The sequence below is a fragment of the Eriocheir sinensis genome, chromosome 6, assembly GCF_024679095.1.
Source record: "Eriocheir sinensis breed Jianghai 21 chromosome 6, ASM2467909v1, whole genome shotgun sequence".
In the NCBI taxonomy this organism is placed as follows: domain Eukaryota; kingdom Metazoa; phylum Arthropoda; class Malacostraca; order Decapoda; family Varunidae; genus Eriocheir; species Eriocheir sinensis.
This window is the reverse complement of record NC_066514.1, coordinates 431302-452078: the sequence shown is the minus strand read 5'-3', so window position 1 is coordinate 452078 and position 20777 is coordinate 431302. Positions and strand designations below refer to the sequence as shown.

Genomic DNA, 20777 nt, shown 5'->3' with positions numbered 1-20777 from the left:
CAGCGACGAGCCAAATTTGTGGCCTTACCGTGTAGCAGCGACGAGCCAAATTTGTGACTTTACCATGTAGCAGCGACGGGCCAAATTTGTGACTTTACCATGTAGCAGCGACGGGCCAAATTTGTGACTTTACCATGTAGCAGCGACGGGCCAATTTGTGGCTTTACCATGTAGCAGCGACGGGCCAAATTTGTGGCTTTACCGTGTAGCAGCGACGGGCCAAATTTGTGGCTTTACCGTGTAGCAGCGACGGGACAAATTTGTGGCTTTACCGTGTAGCAGCGACGGGACAAATTTGTGGCTTTACCGTGTAGCAGCGACGGGCCAAATTTGTGGCTTTACCGTGTAGCAGCGACGGGCCAAATTTGTGGCTTTACCGTGTAGCAGCGACGGGCCAAATTTATGGCTTTACCGTGTAGCAGCGACGGGCCAAATTTGTGGCTTTACCGTGTAGCAGTGACGGGCCAAATTTGTGCCATGATATAAACCCCCAAAAATAGATGATGCATAATCTGATCACAAATGCTTTGATATATATTATGAAATGGTTTGTGTGAGGGGTGATTTTTTCTCATTTTTCTCGCTTGGGGGACCATTAAGAAACATGATCCCCGCTGCTTCTGTACGGCATCTGTGTCGCACAATCGCTGCAGACAAGGAATTTCATTAACCCGGAGATTCCAAACTTTACTCTCCTGTACAAGTATCCGAAGCACTTATTTTTAACGCAGACAAGTCCAGTCCATCGCTTGTATTCCAAAACAGGTCACTATGATATCTCTTGCAGGAAGCATAATAACGAGGCATTGGTCTTAGCTCAAAGGACCCAAAGCCCTAGTGACCTCGCTTCCTCATGTGCTGCCTCGAGATTGATCAAAACTTAACTCGGCAGCGATAAAAACCTTGACAATACAAAGGTTCACGACCCTATTGTTGGCAACACACGCTCCCTAGTGACTGACCAGTGCCTCTGAAGGTGTTAAATAGCTATGAAGCAGGAGCACTCGTAATCTCTCTCTTGAATGCACATGAGAGAGAGAGAGAGAGAGAGAGAGAGAGAGAGAGAGAGAGAGAGGGAGAGGGAGAGGGAGAGTTAATTAATATACGAGATGAAGGAAGCAGGACTTTTGCCATGAACCTTTTCTCAAACCGCTCTCCGCAACCACCTTTAGGATTTTCCCAAACTTGTGTTGAGGTGTTGGAAGGTTGGCAGTGTTCGATGTTGATAATGGCGGCGGTGATGGAGCGAGAGGTGAAGGAAGAGGAGGAGGATGATGATGATGATGAGGAGGAGGAGGAGGAGGAAACACAAGGATCAGAAGATTAAGGACGAATTAGGGGACAAAGGAGAAAATGAAAAAAATGTAGAGATTATAATAGAAAAAGAACCCAGGAAAGAGAGGGAGGAGTCTGAGGAGGAGAAGGAAGAAGAGGAGGAAAAAGGAGGAAAATAAGGTAGAGAAGAAGGAGGAGGAGGAGGAGAAGGAGGAGGAGGAGGACAAAGGAGGAAAATAAGGTAGAGAAGAAGGAGGAGGAGGAGGAGGAAGAGGAGGAGGCAGCGGAAATGAAGGAAAAATAGGAGGGGAACGTGAGGAGAAAGAAATGCAAATATATGAGGAAGGCGAAACTGAAGACGAAAAATAAACAAAAATAAAGGCAATGCATGATCAGAGAACCACGAAAATGGAAGAGGAAAAGGAGGAGGAGGAGGAGGAGGAAAAAGGAGGAAAATAAGGTAGAGAAGAAGGAGGAGGAGGATGAAAAAGGAGGAAAATAAGGTAGAGAAGAAGGAGGAGGAGGAGGAGGAAAAAGGAGGAAAATAAGGTGGAGAAGGAGGAGGAGGAGGAAAAAGGAGGAAAATAAGGTAGAGAAGAAGGAGGAGGAGGAGGAGAAGGAGGAGGAGGAATACATAGGAATAACAGATACCACGGAGACATTTTGGAGACGTTTTTGTCCTATAGCGAAAGGAAAAGGAGGAGGAGGAGGAGGAAGAGGAGGAGGAGGAGGAGGAAAAAGGAGGAAAAAGGTAAAGGAGGGGGAGGAGGAATACATAGGAATACATAGGAATAACAGATACCAGGGAGACCTTTTGGAGACGTTTTGGTCCATAGCGAGTGTAAGATTTGGACAATTTGGGTAGGCGGTGGCTGAGTGGTAGCGTGCTGGGCCCACATTCACCGGGTGATGGACGACGTGAATTCGAATCCCCACGCTACCACCTCGGATTTTTCAGTCACCGCCGAGTGGCTTAAAACTACCCACATGCTGTCCTGAAGACCACCCATCAACCCGGACTCTAGAGGAAACCGTCCCAGTGAATCAAGAAGGAGTTCCGGGGGGCAGCATGAGCCGAGAGAACATGGCGCCACTATAAACACCTGCCTGCGCCATGACGGGCTGGGACAGACTACCATCTAGGCCCCACAAGCAAGCCTACCGGCGCTATAGGCGTACACGTAAAAAAAAAAAAAAAAAAAATAAATGGCCCTGTGTCCCGGGGTAATGGGTTCCTCTTAGTCTCAAGGGGCAATGTAACGGAGATGAGCACAGCGGCCATGAGCAGCTATAGTGTACCTTTTACTGTTGCTGATATAGACGGCATGTGGTAGAATAGGATAGAGTCGAAGCCGAAGAAGTCTCCTCCCTACCCACCTCTCCCTCCGGCAACCTTTTTTTTTTTTTACAGCAAAGGAGACAGCTCAAGGGCGTAAAGAAAAATATTAAAAAAAAGCCCGCTACTTACTGCTCCTGAATAGAGGTCAAAGGAGTGGCCAAAAAGAGAGGTCAATTTCGGGAGAGAGAGAGAGAGAGAGAGAGAGAGAGAGAGAGAGAGAGAGAGAGAGAGAGAGAGAGAGAGAGAGAGAGAGAGAGAGAGAGAGAGAGAGAGAGAGAGAGAGAGAGAGAGAGAGAGAGAGAGAGAGAGAGACACATAGGGACACAGACACACAGAGACACAGAAAGACAGAGAGAGAGAGAGAGAGAGAGAGAGAGAGAGAGAGAGAGAGAGAGAGAGAGAGAGAGAGAGAGAGAGAGAGCGGACATACATATTTTACAGGGAAGAATGAAATAAGAATAGAAAATTTCCCTAGACTAACATTATAGCTGACCAAACTCTGGGGGAAATCAGAGGTGGGCATCGCTAACGAATTTGAACTTCCGCTATCACAAATTCGCTAACTTATTCCATAACTTTCGCAATTCCAATTCTGCAAATTTCGAGATTTAGTTGGGGCCTCGTGGTGCAGTGGTTAGCACACTCGGCTCACAACCGAGAGAGCCTGGGTTCGATTCCCGGGCGGAGGTGAAAAATTTGGGCGGCTTTTCCGATACCCTACGCCCCTGTCCACCCAGCAGTGAATGGGTACCAGGTATTAATCGGAGGTTGTGTCCCGTCTCCTGGGGTCTGTTCCCTTCTCCTATAATTCCTTCCCCTCCTGTCTCTCTCCAGCATATGACCACAGATGTTGCGCCGACTAAACGAAACTTTCCAACTTTTCGATATTTAGTTTCAATCGCAATCGCAAATCCGCCATCGCAAATAGCTACACAATATTTGCAGTCTTCCGCCACAAAATTTGACACCGCAAACGCAAACAGCAAAAAATAAATCAATAATCAATTACTCTCGAATCTCTTTTCACTCTATTTGCGATGTAATGCTGTAGCTTGGCATTCAAAGTTTTTTTTTTAAGACCTATTTTATAAAGAAAACAATTTTTTCATGACCAGCATTGACCAAACATACGCTACTGCTATTTCAAGTATGGACGATATGTAATCATACTAATTAATTTGTAATAATCTGATAAGCATCTATTTTAAACTTTTTTAATGAGAAGGACCAAAGGAAGTTCATCACTGTGTTTGTCTCAACTATTTCCATATTAATAATCCCTGTCTCCTTCAAAATACTTACTTCCCGTTATATCGCATCACTGTTGAGTGATATATTTCAAATAGGTTTCCTGGATTTACATTGTTGAATTCAGCAAATATTTCAAAGACTTCGATTGAGTTCCCTCAGCCCTTCGCTTATTGGCATTGCGAGAGAACGCGCTCACAGAGTTAGTCTTTCTTCATACGGTAAGTTAATAATTTACGCAACGCCGGTCGGTCGTCGCTGTACTCTATCCAGTAATCTCTGAACTATAGCAGAATTCAGTGACCAGAATTCAATGGCATATCAACGTGTGACCTTACAAATGCCATGTATAGTCTTTTCAAAACGCCTGGCAATTTGTGATCAAATTTTCTTTAAATTAAGCGTAACATCACATCATTTAGCTTTTTTTTAGTAATTGCTGTACATTAATCGCTCCTTTTAAGATTACTTTTTATGATGACGCCGATTTTATTCTGATCGTTAATTTTCTTTTGAAAGTTTGGATTATTTATCTCTTATGTGCACGACACTTTGTTAAAATACCTTTGCCACATGTCACGGTCTGTGGGTGTATTTAGGTCAAGCAGAATTTTGTCGCAATCCACAGCACATGTTATTTTGCCTCCTAATTTGGTGCTATTTACAAATTTGGCTACTTCTGATAAGAGGTTGTTTTCCGGAACATTTATTCTAATTATGAAGAGTGTTTGCTCCAGTACCGATCCTTGAGGCACGCCGCTATATAGTTTCTAACTCCCATCAGATACTTAGCCGTACATAACAACCTAAGTCTATATACACCAAGTCAAGTCATACGCAGGTTTGTGGGAGGAGACACGGCCGAGGCGTGGTTTATGCGTGACGCTGCTTGGAGCCAAACTAGAGAATGTAGAAACAGGGGTTTAGAGAAAACGAGGAAAGGCGAACTAATTTAAATCAATCACTTCAACATGCCCTCCCTCACACCCCACACCGCCGTTTGTAGGCATTGAAATTACAGTCACGCAATAGCACAATAAAAAAAGACATTTTTTCGTCAGTGGCTTGCCTGAACGCGCTGTGAAAAAAGGCGAGAATGCACATCCAGAGTGCACACACGGCCCCAACTTTAGTCACCCCTGAACTGGCGTTTTTTTTTTTTTTTTTAGCTCCAAGTGACGTCATCCCGCTGCTCCGCCCCAAAACCGCCTCCTGCGCGTACCGGTCACAGTTTTGAAGCAGAGTGACTTGACTTGGTATATATATAGACTTAGATAACAACTTGTTGTTACCAGCCTTCGAGCCAAACTTTGATCCACATGCATAGGTGTTTGCTTATTCCATGGAAGCGCCATAATGAGATAAGCCTTCTATGGAAGACTTTGTTGAACGCATTTCGAAAATCTAAATACATCATATCACAGGGTGCTCGGGCATCCCAATTTGCATTAACATCGTTAAAGAAGGTTAGTAGTTTTGTTAGGCAAGATCTGTTACTACGGATATCATGGCAATTATCAGATATTAAATTATTGGCATCGAGGAACCAGTTATCTTGTCCTTAACATTTTTTTTTATAATTGTTTTTAGGTGCTGCTTATAGCGCCGGTAGGCTTTCTTGAGGGGTCTCTTGAACGACCCCAGAGCGTTAGTAGCGCGGGCGAATTTTATTTAATAGTGGCTGCCGTGACATAAGACTCTTGCCTGGCCAATGCTGCCCCCAGGTTCTCTTCTTGACCGAAGTCCCTAAAGCTAGGATTGACTGAAGACCTGGGTAGTGGGGAAAGTAAAGTTGCCAACAACGGCGAGATCAGTTATCTCATATGAAAATTACTGGGTAAGAATACCTTAAAATGGTGAAAATATTGAGTAGTAGTACATCATATCCATTATAAAAGGGTGTTGTAAGCCTGTAGTGAGCGTTTGAATGTAAAACGATTTTGATGAGGCACGCTGGCTGTCTGGCAACACCCGGCAATGTTTACATTTTAAGGTCGAGCCTCAGACGAGCCCCCGGGACCAACTTTAGCTACTCGCGCCGCGTCTCAGATTCACATCCAGCTCCACAGGGCCGGTTTGGGCTCTTAAGACGAGCCTGAGACGAGGTGTTAGCTTTATAAGTATGGGCCCTGGGTAGCATGTGAGTAATCTTCCACCAATCGGCGATGGTTGAAAATTATCAGCATGCATCGGTGGGACTCGAACTTAGGTCTCCTGGCTCACCGCGCCCGCATGCTGACCACTCGGCAACCTCCGATTAACATATTTTCTTTTTGTTTCACTTTTTGAAGATTGGGGTTGGGGTAATGTTTGCTTTTTTCCACGATAGAGGGATTCTGGCTCAGGCAAGGTTATAGAAGTCACCAGTTGAGCGCTACATTCCTTTAGTACTCGCGGGGGTAGATGTCGTGACCAGGAGACTTATTTGGATCCTTTTTTTTATGGGGGGCTTCGTGGTGCAGTGGTTAGCACACTCGGCTCACAACCGAGAGAGCCCGGGTTCGATTCCCGGGCGGAGTGGAAAAATTTGGGCGGCTTTTCCGATACCCTACGCCCCTGTCCACCCAGCAGTGAATGGGTACCAGGTATTAATCGGGGGTTGTGTCCCGTCTCCTGGGATCTGTTCCCTTCTCCTATAATTCCTTCCCCTTCTGTCTCTCTCTGGCATATGACCACAGATGTTGCGCCGACTAAACGAAACTTTCCAACTTTTCCTTTTCCGATACCCTACGCCCCTGTCCACCCAGCAGTGAATGGGTACCAGGTATTAATCGGGGGTTGTGTCCCGTCTCCTGGGGTCTGTTCCCTTCTCCTGTAATTCCTTCCCCCTCTGTCTCTCTCCGGCATATGACCACAGATGTTGCGCCGACTAAACGAAACTTTCCAAATTTTTCCTTTTTTATACTGACTTACGCACCTCGCACGTCTTTGTTTCTGTAATGGCAGCTTGTTGTTCGTCACGACCTTGGACTGTTGTCGTTGGAGCAGCGACCTTCGACGTGTTTTCCTCGGTGAAGACTTTGCCGAAGGTTGAGCTTAGGATCCAAGCCTTATCATTATCGCAGCTAACTAGCATCTCGTTGCCTATTAATGGCTAAATATATAGATAGATAGATAGATAGAGATAGATAGACAGATAGATAGATAGATAGATATAGATATAGATATATACAATTTTGAGCTTCATATTAACTAAAGATCATTTTGGGTTTCCTGTTCGCATCATTTGAGATCTTCATTTCAATGCTCGCGCTTCCGTTTTCTAATTTTTTCGTAGGTAATTTGTTTTGAGGCCTACAAAAGGGGGAGGGGAACGAGATATAAAAAAAAAAGCACTGTGGCAGAAGGGTTCCGAGTTGTGGGCAAGGGGAGGCTGGGGTTGTTGGGAGAGTGGGTGATGGTGTCCAGCAGAATGGAAAAGAGGGGAACTTTGAGGGGAGGTTGGGGTGAGGGAGAAACCGATCTGCACTGGAATGGTAGAAGGATGGGAGACCAGGAGAAGGGAAACGGAGTACGGAGTTAGAAAAGAGGCCGGGGAGTGTGAGTGAAGGACTGAAGAAAAAGGGGTAGAGGGTGAAGTGGACTATGAGATGGGGAAAGGAGATGAAAGGTCGGTTAAGGTATCAGAGTGTGGTACCGTATGTAAAGAGGAGAAAATTCACAAAAACACCATTTGAATCATGATAAATCTCTTACACTATATCCGTCTAATGCCAATGGGAGACTTCTTTTATTGCCAAGTCAGACATTCCGTTTAGCTATCTATTTACACGTCACACTCTCTTGGAAGTCCGTTCACTTATTTATCAACAGATCAGCTTCTCGAAGAATAGATCATGTATTTGAAGGATCATGGTGGCATGGCTGAACTATGCAGGGATGAGGTTGCTCCTGATGAAGTTGTAATCAGCGCCCCTATTTAGTTCTCTTAGTTAATCAGTAACTCAAGAGGTTCCCCTCACCACAATGTTTTTCCCATGCGGCACGGGTATTATTAACTAACCTGTGCTGTTCCTGAAAGATTGTAAAAAAATGCACCGTCCAGCGACTTTTCCATTTGACAAGTTGGTTCCCACGCTCCAAGAAGGGGGGAGGTTTTATTGGGGTCTTGGTGTCCTGCCGACTGTCTGGGACATTCGGCCAATTAGTTGCCAGCATGTCGTGCTAACCCTCACGACTCCAGTCTCCCGTCACGACGTCGGCGCAGCATTCGGCAACAGTCTCAAGACCTCTTTCAAGACATGCCCGACCCTTTCACATCAACACCCAAGACCTCGTGTACCCTAGAGTCGTATTATAAGACATTTCGCCGCCCAAGAACACATATTTGACAAGGCTTTCGTAGGAGTTGTGGGCATTTCCAGGGGTAGTTTTATGACCCTGGTGGTAGTTTGATCCTTCCTCTGTACCGTGAACCTGAAGAAACACATATTTGACAAGGCTTTCGTAGGAGTTGTGGGCATTTCCAGGAGTAGTTTTATGACCCTGGTGGCAGTTTGATCCTTCCTCTGTACCATGAACCTGAAGAAACACATATTTGACAAGGCTTTCGTAGGAGTTGTGGGCATTTCCAGGAGTAGTTTTATGACCCTGGTGGTAGTTTTATCCTTCTTCTGTACCGTGAACCTAAAAAAACACTCATTAGAACCTGATTGACCCCCTCTTTGGCCTTTAGAAACAGCTGATGTGAGGAGGGAATGTGCCTTATTATACCAACCCTAGAGTCGCGGGTAGTCGTGGCCCGGAGTCCTTATGCAGAGACAAGACGTTTCATTGCAGGAACCTTGGAAAATATTATGTTATCCCTTACCGGGGCCGCCTTGTTGCCTTTTATTGCGCAGGTTAACTATATAGCCGTACATGACACAGCTTACTCCACCACTATTCCAGTCTCTCCTCCCTTAGGTTTGATAACAGAAAATGGTGCACATATTCCTTTGCAAATTCTCACTGGCTAAGCATCCTGAGCTGCCCTTGAACTTTCAAACGATTAAGCGAATCAGGATGCAGAAGAGGATGCAGTTACAGAAATTAATAAATGTATTCTCTACCCACACGCTCTGCAAATGCTACGCCAAGGATTGTAGAAGTAAATACAAAATGATTATGTAAGCTTACGAGAGGAAATATTAACTAAAATCATTTTGGTATTAGTGATAATTATTATTATTATTATTTTTTCTTTTACATCTTCGCCTGTGGCGCCGGTAGGCTTGTTTTTTGGAGGGGCCTGATGGTCGGCCCAGCCCGTTCTGGCGCAGGGCAATGTTTATAGTGGCGCCATCGTGCATTGGCTCATGCTGCCCTCCCGGAGCTCATCTTTAATCCTAGAATCTAGAGTCCGGGTTGATAGGTGGTCTTCTGGACAGCATGTGGGTAGTTTTAAGCCACTCGGCAGCGGCTGAAAAATCGCAGTTTGGTGGCACCGGGCGGGGATTGAACTCGCGTCGCCCTGAACGCGGCGCCGTCACGCTATCCATTCAGCCACCGCCTCCCCATTTTATATGCATATATGTGTTTGCTATGTAAAAATATCTGTATTTATGATCTTTACTATACACATGAAAAAATATAGGCTTTATGAAAAGCGCAAAAATAAATTGATAAATTTCCGAATCAGTGTGACATCGTGAGCTCCGAGAAAAGGGAAAATGTGCAGGTAAGCGATGGCTGAGTGGTAGCGTGCTGGGCCCACATTCACCGCGTAATATACGACTCGGCGGCGGCTGAAAAATCCCAGCTTGGTGGCACCGGGCGGGGATTGAACTTGCGTCCTCCTGAACGCAGCGCCGTCATGCTGTCGACTCAGCCACCGCCTCCCCAACATCCCTCCCAATGACATCATCATCACTACCAAAATGATTTAGGGAGGCGGTGTGGGTGTTAAACGTGCTGGAGTGTCCTGGAGGACCCGGGAAGTCCTGTGCCCGCCGCTACAAACGGACGATTTTCAGCCATCGCTGAGTGGCCTAATAAGACTGCCCACATGCTGTTGTGATGACCACCTAGCAGCCCGGACTCCAACGAAACTTTCTACAAAGGATCAAGTAGAGTTCCGAGAAGCAGCATGAACCTAGCAAGAATGGTGCTGCTTTTAAACCCCGTTCACACTGTGCCGACTCTGGGCCACGACAACCCGGCGACTTTTCCATTTGACAAGTTGGTTCCCACGCTCCAAAAAGGGGAGGAAGGTTTTATTGGGGTCTTGGTGTCTTGCCGACTGTCTGCGACATTCGGCCAACTAGTTGCCAGCATGTCGTGCTAAACTGCTAACCCTCACGACTCCAGACTCCCGTCACGACGTCGGCGCAACATTCGGCAACAGTCTCAAGACCTCTTTCAAGACATGCCCGACCCTTTCACATCAACACCCAAGGCCTCGTGTACCCTAGAGTCGTGGGTAGTCGTGGCGCAGAGTCGGCACAGTGTGAACGGGGCTATAAACACGTCTGCGTCACTAACTGTCTGGGGCCGACCAAACAAGCCTCATCATGATACCCTTCATTTTATCGTTTAATGTAGTAGGGATTTTTTTTTTTCTTGAGCACGAACTTGGACGATCCCATCCCGTTACTGCCGTGATATATAACTGTTAGGTCAGTTTTGCTACTTCGTGGGGAATTCCAACGAATTTGTGGGAGAACTTAGCTGACGTGGGAGCTCCTGTTGGCGGACATTTCAGGCTTTATGGGTGATGGCGGGAACATTGATTTTTTTTTTTTGTGTGTGTGTGTGTGTGTGAGAAAATGGTATCGGCGAAGAGTGTGCAAAGTTTCAAGGAAAAGTTGGATAATTATAGATACGGAGACGGGACCACACGAGCGTAAGCCCAGGCCCTGTAAAACTACAACTGGGTAAATACACACACACTGCCGTCGAGACAACTCGTACACACACACACACACACACACACACACACACACACACACACAGTGCCGTCAAGACAACTCGTTCACACACGTTCAAGAGGCCTCTCACGAGAGCCTACCGCCGCTACAAGCAGCACATACAAAAAATGTACTGCAGTAGAGGAGGAGGGGCAGAAGGGTGGAGTCGGAGTTACAACCTTAAAATTTCCTGAAGTCTAAAGGGGGTATTACACTGGGCATATTTTCCGTGGATCTTCAGTCAAACCACGATTTCCGCTGGCGTGGTTCTCATATTTCCGGGGTTTTCTGACGTGTCCACGATCTTCCAAAGCTACGGTAGATTTCACCGAAGGACGACGGTATTACTCACCATCATCATCAGCAGCAGCAATAACAAGAAGCAAATGAGAACCACGCCAGCGGAAATCGTGGTTTGACTGAAGATCCACGGAAAATTTGCCCAGTGTAATAGCCCCTTTAGTCGACTACCTATGCTGTCGGAAAGGTCTAATCTCACTTCTGATCTCCTTGTTGTTTCTTCTATAACTGAAGGACTTCGAATTTTCTTCATAAGTTTACGCGTTGCTTTATCTTTTTATTTTTTTTTTATTTTTTTTTGTCACTCGCCATCTGTTTCCATGGTGAAGTATGTTGTGGGGAGACTACTTTTGCACTTCCTTTACTTGTATGCCCAGTGTGATGGCCCCTTCAGTCAGAGTCGGATACTTTTAACTGACTCCACACTCCTGCTATTTCTGAATGAACAGTTTGTTTCATATCTCAAAAGAGGATTTATAAATATCGTATGTATGTGTTTGTTAAATTACGGTAACTTGGATTTTCGTAGTTCGATAAACCTGTAAAGAGATATATGAGAGGAACATATCTTTGTAGTAACGAATATGGCATCATTTTGGTAACCCACGCCCCCAATCGCTTTTTTCTCATCAAAGGAGGCAACCCTAAGATGAAACAAAAAACAAATAAAAATCACGTTATAGCCCACTCCCGCTAAGAGATTATCAAAGTCAAATAGGAAGCTCAAATTCGGTCTGGAAGGTGTCTTGATATCATCGTCTTGAAAATGTTCACGTCGTTAGAAGAAATTGGTACACATGAGGGAAAATGTGTTCAGAGGTTACAGTGAAAGGACGTGAACCCTTCTGGAAGAGAATAAGAAATGTCAGGTGTCCATATAGCGCCGGTAGGCTTTTACATTGGGGCCTGAATGGTCGGCCCGAGCCCGTCATGGCGCAGGCAATTGTTTATAGTGGCGCCATTATTATTGGCTCATGCTGCCCCCCGGAGCTCATTCTTGATTTCACTTGCGCTGCACAGCTTCTTCTAGAGTCCGCGTTGATGGGTGGTCTTCAGGACAGCATGTGGGTAGTCTTAGGCCACTCGGCGGTGACTGAAAAATCCCAGGTGGTTAGCGGCGGATTCGAACTCGCATCATCGACAGGGCGGCGGAATGCGGGGTCGGCACGCTAACCACTCAGCCACCGCCTCCCCAAAGGAACTGAGGAAATCGAGGGTTGTCTGAATGCAAATGACCTCCAGAGCTCTGAAAGAGTTCCGTTCCAAATCCATATCTCAGACGAGTACAATCCAAACGACTGATGGGCAGATAGTATTGAGGCTGATGGGTACCGGGGTCGTTGGGCCGAGTACTTTGGGTAGTTGTACACCACAGAGTCCCCAAGCGGACAGCTCCCTCTGGCTGGGTTGCAGATGGCGGCTGTTTATCCACTAATGGGTGCAAAGGCAGCTGGGATCTGCTGGGATGCTAAAAGCCAGGAGTGCGGTGCTGTTTGCCTTGTGGCGGTCCGGTGCCATTCCTCTTGACTGAAGAAAGGGGGACAGGACTGCAACAGTTACCGTGGTATTACGCTGCTTAGTGTGCCCGGCATAGTGATCGTTCATCTGATTTTTATGCGAATTCGATCTCATCTGCTAAATTTTCAGAGACCTGAGCAATGCGGGTTCACAGCAGTTGTCAGCAATTGACCGGATCCTAGCACTTCGCCGCCTTGTGTAACGCCGACGTGAGATTTGACAGGGGCTAGTTTGACCAAGCAGGGCTGCTGAGTGGTTTGCGTGCTGGCGTGGTGATCCGAAGGCTTGTGTTTAAGTCGCCTAGTCGCTGCAAGCTGAAAGTTTTCACCCATCGCCGACTGGACAGAGATAACCCATACACTATGACACTATGCTGATGATCCCCTGTCAACACGGACTTAAGAAAAAAATACTTAAGTGGAGTTCTGGGAGACGGCAAGAGGCATATAAAAAGGAGCCACTACAATATACTTACCGCGCCACTAACAAGCTGGGACATACCACCAAGAAGAGCCTACCGGCGTCAAAACAGCCTGCCGGCACCATGGGCCAAGCAGAGAAAAATAGGAGGAACTTTTATCAGGTCCACATGTATTCCGAGGGTTCAGGGCTGTAGAGATTATAGAAAACATCACTGACGTTGTTCTGCACTACGCTGCTAAAGCATGTGAAATTTTCCAAGAAATCTATGCCCTACTAGCTGTAGTGTTTCATCTAGTAAGCCTCCGAAAGCCTGTATCTTGGCCTTGCCCAGGAGACTTGGAGTACCAAGGGTTTTGCCTCCGCGTGCAGTGTCTCGAGACCCATCACCAGAGCCTGTAATGGCTCGGCTAGAGCTATTGGATCGTCGGCTCACTGCCGTGTTCACAAGAAAAAAGCTGGACATGCCCCTTCCCCCCACACATACACACTTAACAGCGCTCTCAGTCCCAGAGTACAGGTCAGTCAAAAGACTAACGGTCATTGCAGTGCAATGCGATACATATAATCAAACGCCTTCTTTCGATCGACAGAGGCTACGAGCTTCCACTGTCGATACTTACGTCGGTACTCAACTAAAAGTGAAGCGCTAACATACGGTCAGTTGCCGCCTTAACAAGACAGCTCAGGTACGTAGCTTCAGGAGCTGCTTGCAAATCTGCATGAAAAATAAATAGATTGGCGAACATCTTGCCTGGCAAACTACGCAGCGTAAGGCTGGGCTCACACGAGACACTTTTAGTGGTCAGTGGCCGCCACAAAAAATGGTCGCCACGAAAAAATGGTGAGTAGGTGCACCCGGCACACGAGCCACTCGGTGGCGGCCACTAATGAGGTCAGTACGTGGCGTTATGGGTCTCGTAGAGGCAGCAGCTGTCTGTGCTTTCTTGGCAAAAAGCGCAGAAGAAAGTACTGGGTTCACCCCATAGTTAGCAACAGATTATATATTGCGTCAAACATTCCACACATCATTAACAGAGCTAAAAGAGCACCCTGATAAGTTTTTTTACTGCTTCAGGAAGTCACAGGACAGCTTTAAAATCATCTAATGACAGTAACGTCCACGTATAACACGGCAGGACACCAACACGAGGAAGTGTGTGCCAGCAGAAGAGAGACTTGCGGTAATCTTAATGTAAGGCTGAACATGAAGAATATAAAGTCACATGAGATGTATTACGTAATTTATTGACATAATTCAGCAGTCTTTGCGGTTACATAACATTTACACTTTCTACTTCCGGGTAAATAAAACCACCACATGCATTTCAATAGTTAATCCACACCAGAATCTATTAATATGCAAAATTGTGAAACGAAATGAAACATTAATTCTGAAAGCATGTAAGAGCTTATCCACCATGTCCTGAACACAATTTATGCGTATACTTATACATCATTACGACAGTTAAAATTCATAAAGGTCAGTGAACTTGCGCGTGGCGTGCGGACAGGTGGCAGATCGTGGACGGGACTTTTTTTATTTTACTTTTTAGCGCCGGTAGGCTTTCTTGAGGGCGTCTCTTGAGCGACCCCAGCCCTAGTGGCATGTATGACTCTTGCCTGGCCCATGTTGCCCCCGGTGCTCCTCTTGACCAGCGTTGCCAAATTATCGTACTCAGCGCATTGCATTTTCGTAGTTTCTGACCGATAACTATAGCAAAAAACAAACAAACAAGCATCGATAAATAGGAGTTTTAACGCTAACTTCAATTTTGTATCGTTATTTGTGTAGGTACGAGAGTTTGAGGCTTAAAAGTGATAAAGACGATGTGGTGAATACGATAATCTGGCAACGCTCCTCTTGACCGAACTCGCTGAGGTTAGGATTGGTTGAAGGTCTGGGCAGCACGTGGGTGATCTTCCGCCGCTCGGTGATGCTTGAAAATTGTCAGCGTGCATGGGCGGGACTCAGTAGGTTAACGGTCTCACAACGCCCGCACGCTAAACACTCGGCCACCGCCTCCCAAGCAAGACCTAACAGACACGAAACAACACTCAGATTTGGTCTAACTACTATTTCTACTACTACTACTACTACTACTACTACTGCTGCTACTAATACTGTTACTACTACTACTAATACTACTACTATTACTACTACTACTACTACTACTACTACTACTACTACTACCACTGCTATTACTACTACTACTGCTATTACTGCTACTACTTCTACTACTACTACTACTGTTATTACTACTACTACTACTACAATATTAAGAGAGAGAGAGAGAGAGAGAGAGAGAGAGAGAGAGAGAGAGAGAGAGAGAGAGAGAGAGAGAGAGAGAGAGAGAGAGAGAGAGAGAGAGAGAGAGAGAGAGAGAGAGAGAGAGAGAGAGAGAGAGAGAGAGAAAGGAACATGCAAAATAAGAAGCACTAAGGATAAGAGGGAAACGGATGCTGCCCCGAAAACCATCCCAAGGTCATTCTTAGGATGATCGGTCACGTTCCTTCGGCCCTTCGTCCTGCCATCCCGGATCCGACAAACTCCGTGATCGGCGCCTTCACGGTAGTTTCGATTAACTTAATATTCTCGTCTGGTGGTTTAAGAGTCAAGTCTTGCTCCAACCCCCCTCGCCTCAGCGGGGCTGGGGAGCGTCAGGGGGCCCAAGGTCTCCCTGGCGAGCTCAGGGCCCAGGGGTCCCGGCATGCAGAGCGCCTCGGCTCCCCCGGGGCGTTCACGGCGGTGCTGGAGATCCCGAGGGTCCAGGGGCGGGGGGTGGGGCAGCAAGACAGTACTCTTAATAACCAGATGACCTAGGTAACGACACGTTCATTACACGTTGTAAAAGGAAGGTATACTGAAGGCAATCGTGTCATCTCTACAAAAAGTGGCCACCACAAAAAATGGTCGCCTCGAAAAATGGTGAGTAGTAGTAGTGGTAGTAGTAGTAGTAGTAGTGGTAGTAGTAGTAGTGAGTAGTAGTAGTAGTAGTGTGCACACTAGCCACTCGGTGGCGGCTACTAATGAGGTCAGTACGTGGCGTTATGGGTCTCGTAGAGGCAGCAGCTGTCTGTGCTCTCTTGGCAAAAAGAGCAGAAGAAAGTACTGGGTTCACCCCATAGTTAGCAACAGACTACTGCGTGTAGTATTCCACACATCATTAACAGAGCTAAAAGAGCTCCCTGATAAGTTTTTTGACTGCTTCAGGAAGTCGCAGGACAGCTTTAAAATCATCTAATGACAGTAACTGGTCCACGTATAACACGGCAGGACACCAACACGAGGAAGTGTGTGCCAGCAGAAGAGAGACTTGCGGTAATCTTAATGTAAGACTGAACATGAAGAATATAAAGTCACATTAGATGTAATTTATTGACATTATTCAGCAGTCTTTGCGGTTACCTAGCATCTCCACTTTCTACTTCCGGGTAAATAAAACCACCACATTCAGCAGTTAATCCACACCAGAAATCTATTAATATGCAAAACTGTGAAACAAAATGAAACATTAATTCTGAAAGCATGTAAGAGCTTATGCATCATGTCCTGAACACAAGTTATGCGTGAAGGTCATACTTATACATCATTATGACAGTTAAAATTCAAAAGGTCAGTGTCAAGGCAGAGGGAAATTGGCGGGTGGCAGGGTGGCGGCAGGGTGGTGGCAGGGGCTCGTGTGCACGCTGCCTTTTGAAACAACGGCATATATCCCCGGCCACAGTGGCGTGGTCGGAAAATGGCTCCGCCCGCCACAACTCGCCACTGTTTTGTGGTGACCACGAAACAGTGTCCCGTGTGCATGCACCCATAGAGATGTGTGTGTTCTATTTTGACCATTATTTTGTGGCGGCCACTGACCACTAAAAAGTGTCTCGTGTGAATGCAGCCTAATACCACAGTAATTGCAGTACAGGCCATTTTTCCCCTGATCAGATACGGACGAACAGCCCCATCCTCCAGTCAGGGAGAATGGTGCAGGATTGCCATACAGGAGTAGGAGTCACTCAAGACAGTGAGTGTTCTCCGAAGGGGTCACTGGTCTCAAACGAAATCGAGTTTGGTGTAAAACATCTCCTGTTCAGTTTCACACATTTCAGGAAAACGTGCACCACACACTAATTAACCAGAATGGCCTCAGCAACAGTTATCAGTTAACTAGAGATGGCTATAGCTACCCCCTTAACCCCTTGACTGCGGATTTCCTACAGTCAGACCTCACCAAGCTACAGGAATGGAACAAAAAGTGGCTGTTAAAATTCAATGAAGAAAAATGTAAAGTCCTGCACCTTGGGAGGGGATATCCAGCACACCAATACCACATGGGAAACACTCCACTATCCACCACAGAGACAGCGAATGACCTGGGAGTATTATATTACCAGGCGACCAGTGAAGGGATATCCAGCACACCAATACCACATGGGAAACACTCCACTATCCACCACAGAGACAGAGAAAGACCTGGGAGTATTATGTTACCAGGCGACCAGTGAAGGGATATCCAGCACACCAATACCACATGGGAAACACTCCACTATCCACCACAGAGACAGAGAAAGACCTGGGAGTATTATGTTACCAGGCGACCAGTGAAGGGATATCCAGCACACCAATACCACATGGGAAACACTCCACTATCCACCACAGAGACAGCGAATGACCTGGGAGTATTATATTACCAGGCGACCAGTAAGGGATATCCAGCACACCAATACCACATGGGAAACACTCCACTACCCACCACAGAGACAGAGAAAGACCTGGGAGTATTATGTTACCAGGCGACCAGTGAAGGGATATCCAGCACACCAATACCACATGGGAAACACTCCACTACCCACCACAGAGACAGAGAAAGACCTGGGAGTATTATGTTACCAGGCGACCAGTGAAGGGATATCCAGCACACCAATACCACATGGGAAACACTCCACTATCCACCACAGAGACAGAGAAAGACCTGGGAGTATTATGTTACCAGGCTACCAGTGAAGGCAAAATCCATGCCAATCGCAGCGGACGGGCTAATTAAGATGGGCACCATTTCTCAATACCCTTCACTACTGATCTCACCACTGCCAGTCCTACTCGTCTCAGTCTCACAACCATCGGGCCTCTTTTGGAAAGTAAGGCACTTGGTGATCCTCCGTGAGGCTCAAGACGTTCCAGGAGCTCAAACACAGAACCCTCTGATCCAGGGCCTGGGTCTGCTTCTACCACCACTCCGACCACCCCAAAACAAACGAACAAAGAAAAAGAGGGTAGGGTGTCGAAGTCTATAAATGGATGAAGGGCTTTAATAAAGGGGATGTCAATGAGATTTTGAGAGTAAAAGAGCCAGGTAGGACGCGTGGCAATGGTTTTAAGTTAGACAAATTCAGATTCAACAAAGACATAGGCAAGAATTGGTTCATCAATAGAGTGGTGGACGAATGGAACAGGCTTGGGGGCCATGTTGTGGGTGCCAATACCATAGATACATTCAAGAAGAGGTTAGATAAAGCCATGGATGGTGAGGTAAGGTGGGGTTGAGTGTACAGTTCATGCTCAGTTCATAGTGCAGTGGTTAGCACACTCGGCTCACAACTGAGAGAGCCCGGGTTCGATTCCCGGGCAGAGTGGAAAAATTTGGGCGGCTTTTCCAATACCCTACGCCCCTGTCCACCCAGCAGTGAATGGGTACCAGGTATTAATCGGGGGTTGTGTCCCGTCTCCTGGAATTTGTTCCCTTCTCCTATAATTCCTTCCCCTTCTGTCTCTCTCCGGCATATGACCACAGAAGTTGCGCCGACTAAACGAAACTTTCCAACTTTCCTTCTCTCTCTCTCTCTCTCTCTCTCTCTCTCTCTCTCAATCAGCTTCAAAGGAGGAGGTTGGCGTGGTTTGTTATGAAGGATTTTCATGCATGGGAATTTTTGTTTTCATCGAGGTTCGAAGGTGTAAATATTTTTCTTTCCCATTCTCGTCCTGCGTTTTAATCGTTCGGGATACCCTTTCACAAACAGGGTCTCTCTCTCTCTCTCTCTCTCTCTCTCTCTCTCTCTCTCTCTCTCTCTCTCTCTCTCTCTCTCTCTCTCTCTCTCTCTCTCTCTCTCCTCTCTCTCCTCTCTCCTCTCTCTCTCTCTCTCTCTCTCTCTCTCTCTCTCTCTCTCTCTCTCTCTCTCTCTCTCTCTCTCTCTCTCTCTCGAAAAACATGCATGGCAGAATAGATAACGTGACGGCGCCGCGTTCAGGACGACGCGAGTTCAATCCCCGCCCGGTGCCACCAAGCTGGGATTTTTCAGCCGCCGCCGAGTGGCTTAAAACTACCCACATGCTGTCCAGAAGACCACCTATCAACCTGGACTCTAAATTCTAGGATTAAAGATGATCTCCGGAGGGGCAGCATGAGCCAATGCAAGATGGCGCCACTATAAACACTCGCCTGCGCCAGAACGGGCTGGGCCGACCATCAGGCCCCACCGGGAAGAAGCCTTGGGCCGACCATCAGGATCCACCGGGAAGAAGCCTTGGGCCGACCATCAGGATCCACCGGGAAGAAGCCTTGGGCCAACCATCAGGATCCACCGGGAAGAAGCCTTGGGCCGACCATCAGGATCCACCGGGAAGAAGCCTTGGGCCAACCATCAGGATCCACCAGGAAGAAGCCTTGGGCCAACCATCAGGATCCACCGGGAAGAAGCCTTGGGCCAACCATCAGGATCCACCGGGAAGAAGCCTTGGGCCAACCATCAGGATCCACCGGGAAGAAGCCTTGGGCCAACCATCAGGATCCACCGGGAAGAAGCCTTGGGCCAACCATCAGGATCCACCAGGAAGAAGCCTTGGGCCGACCATCAGGATCCACCGGGAAGAAGCCTTGGGCCGACCATCAGGATCCACCGGGAAGAAGCCTTGGGCCGACCATCAGGATCCACCGGGAAGAAGCCTTGGGCCAACCATCAGGATCCACCAGGAAAAAACCTTGGGCCGACCATCAGGATCCACCGGGAAGAAACCTACCGGCGCAATAGGCCACGACGTAAAATAAATATTAAATAAATAAATAAATAAATTATAACAAACACACGTAAATGAAATATTATAGAGCTCAGCAACAAAATAAAACAATGTTACTATATATTATATAACTACCACATCTTTAATATATGGTATATGTAACTAGATTAATACGGTAACAGCGGGGATCATGTTTCTTAATGGTCCCTCCAAGCGAGAAAAATGAGAAAAAATCACCCCTCACACAAACCATTTCATAATATATAAAAGCATTTGTGATTAGCTTATGTATCATCTATTTGGGGGGTTTATATCATGGCACAAATTTGGCCCGTCGCTGCTACACGGTAAAGCCACAAATTTGGCCCGTCGCTGCTACACGGTAAAGCCACAAATTTGGCCCGTCGCTGCTACACGGTAAAGCCACAAATTTGGCCCGTCGCTGCTACACGGTAAAGCCACAAATTTAGCCCGTCGCTGCTACACGGTAAAGCCACAAATTTGGCCCGTCGCTGCTACACGGTAAAGCCACAAGTTTAGCCCGTCGCTGCTACCTGGTTAATATTCACAAACAGCAGCAGGAAAAAAAAAGGGCCAATAATTAAAATGAAATGGGAACGACAAAATAACCGATGACAACGCCAAGAACAAAAATAACAACGAATGCAAAAGGTCCTGTAGCCCAACCATTTGGGCGGCTTTTCCAATACCCTACGCCCCTGTCCACCCAGCAGTGAATGGGTACCAGGTATTAATCGGGGGTTGTGTCCCGTCTCCTGGGGTC

At 46.8% G+C, this 20777-nt stretch overlaps 1 long non-coding RNA gene across 1 annotated transcript in view; it reads right to left on the bottom strand.

The window, feature by feature from the left end:
* LOC126987156 (uncharacterized) overlaps positions 1-20018 on the bottom strand; it is a 69114-nt gene extending 49096 nt beyond the window's left edge. Inside the window, exon 1 of the long non-coding RNA XR_007740303.1 lies at positions 19958-20018. This is a non-coding gene — a long non-coding RNA (uncharacterized LOC126987156). The remainder of the gene's footprint in view (positions 1-19957) is intronic.
* Between the last annotated feature and the right edge of the window lie 759 nt (positions 20019-20777).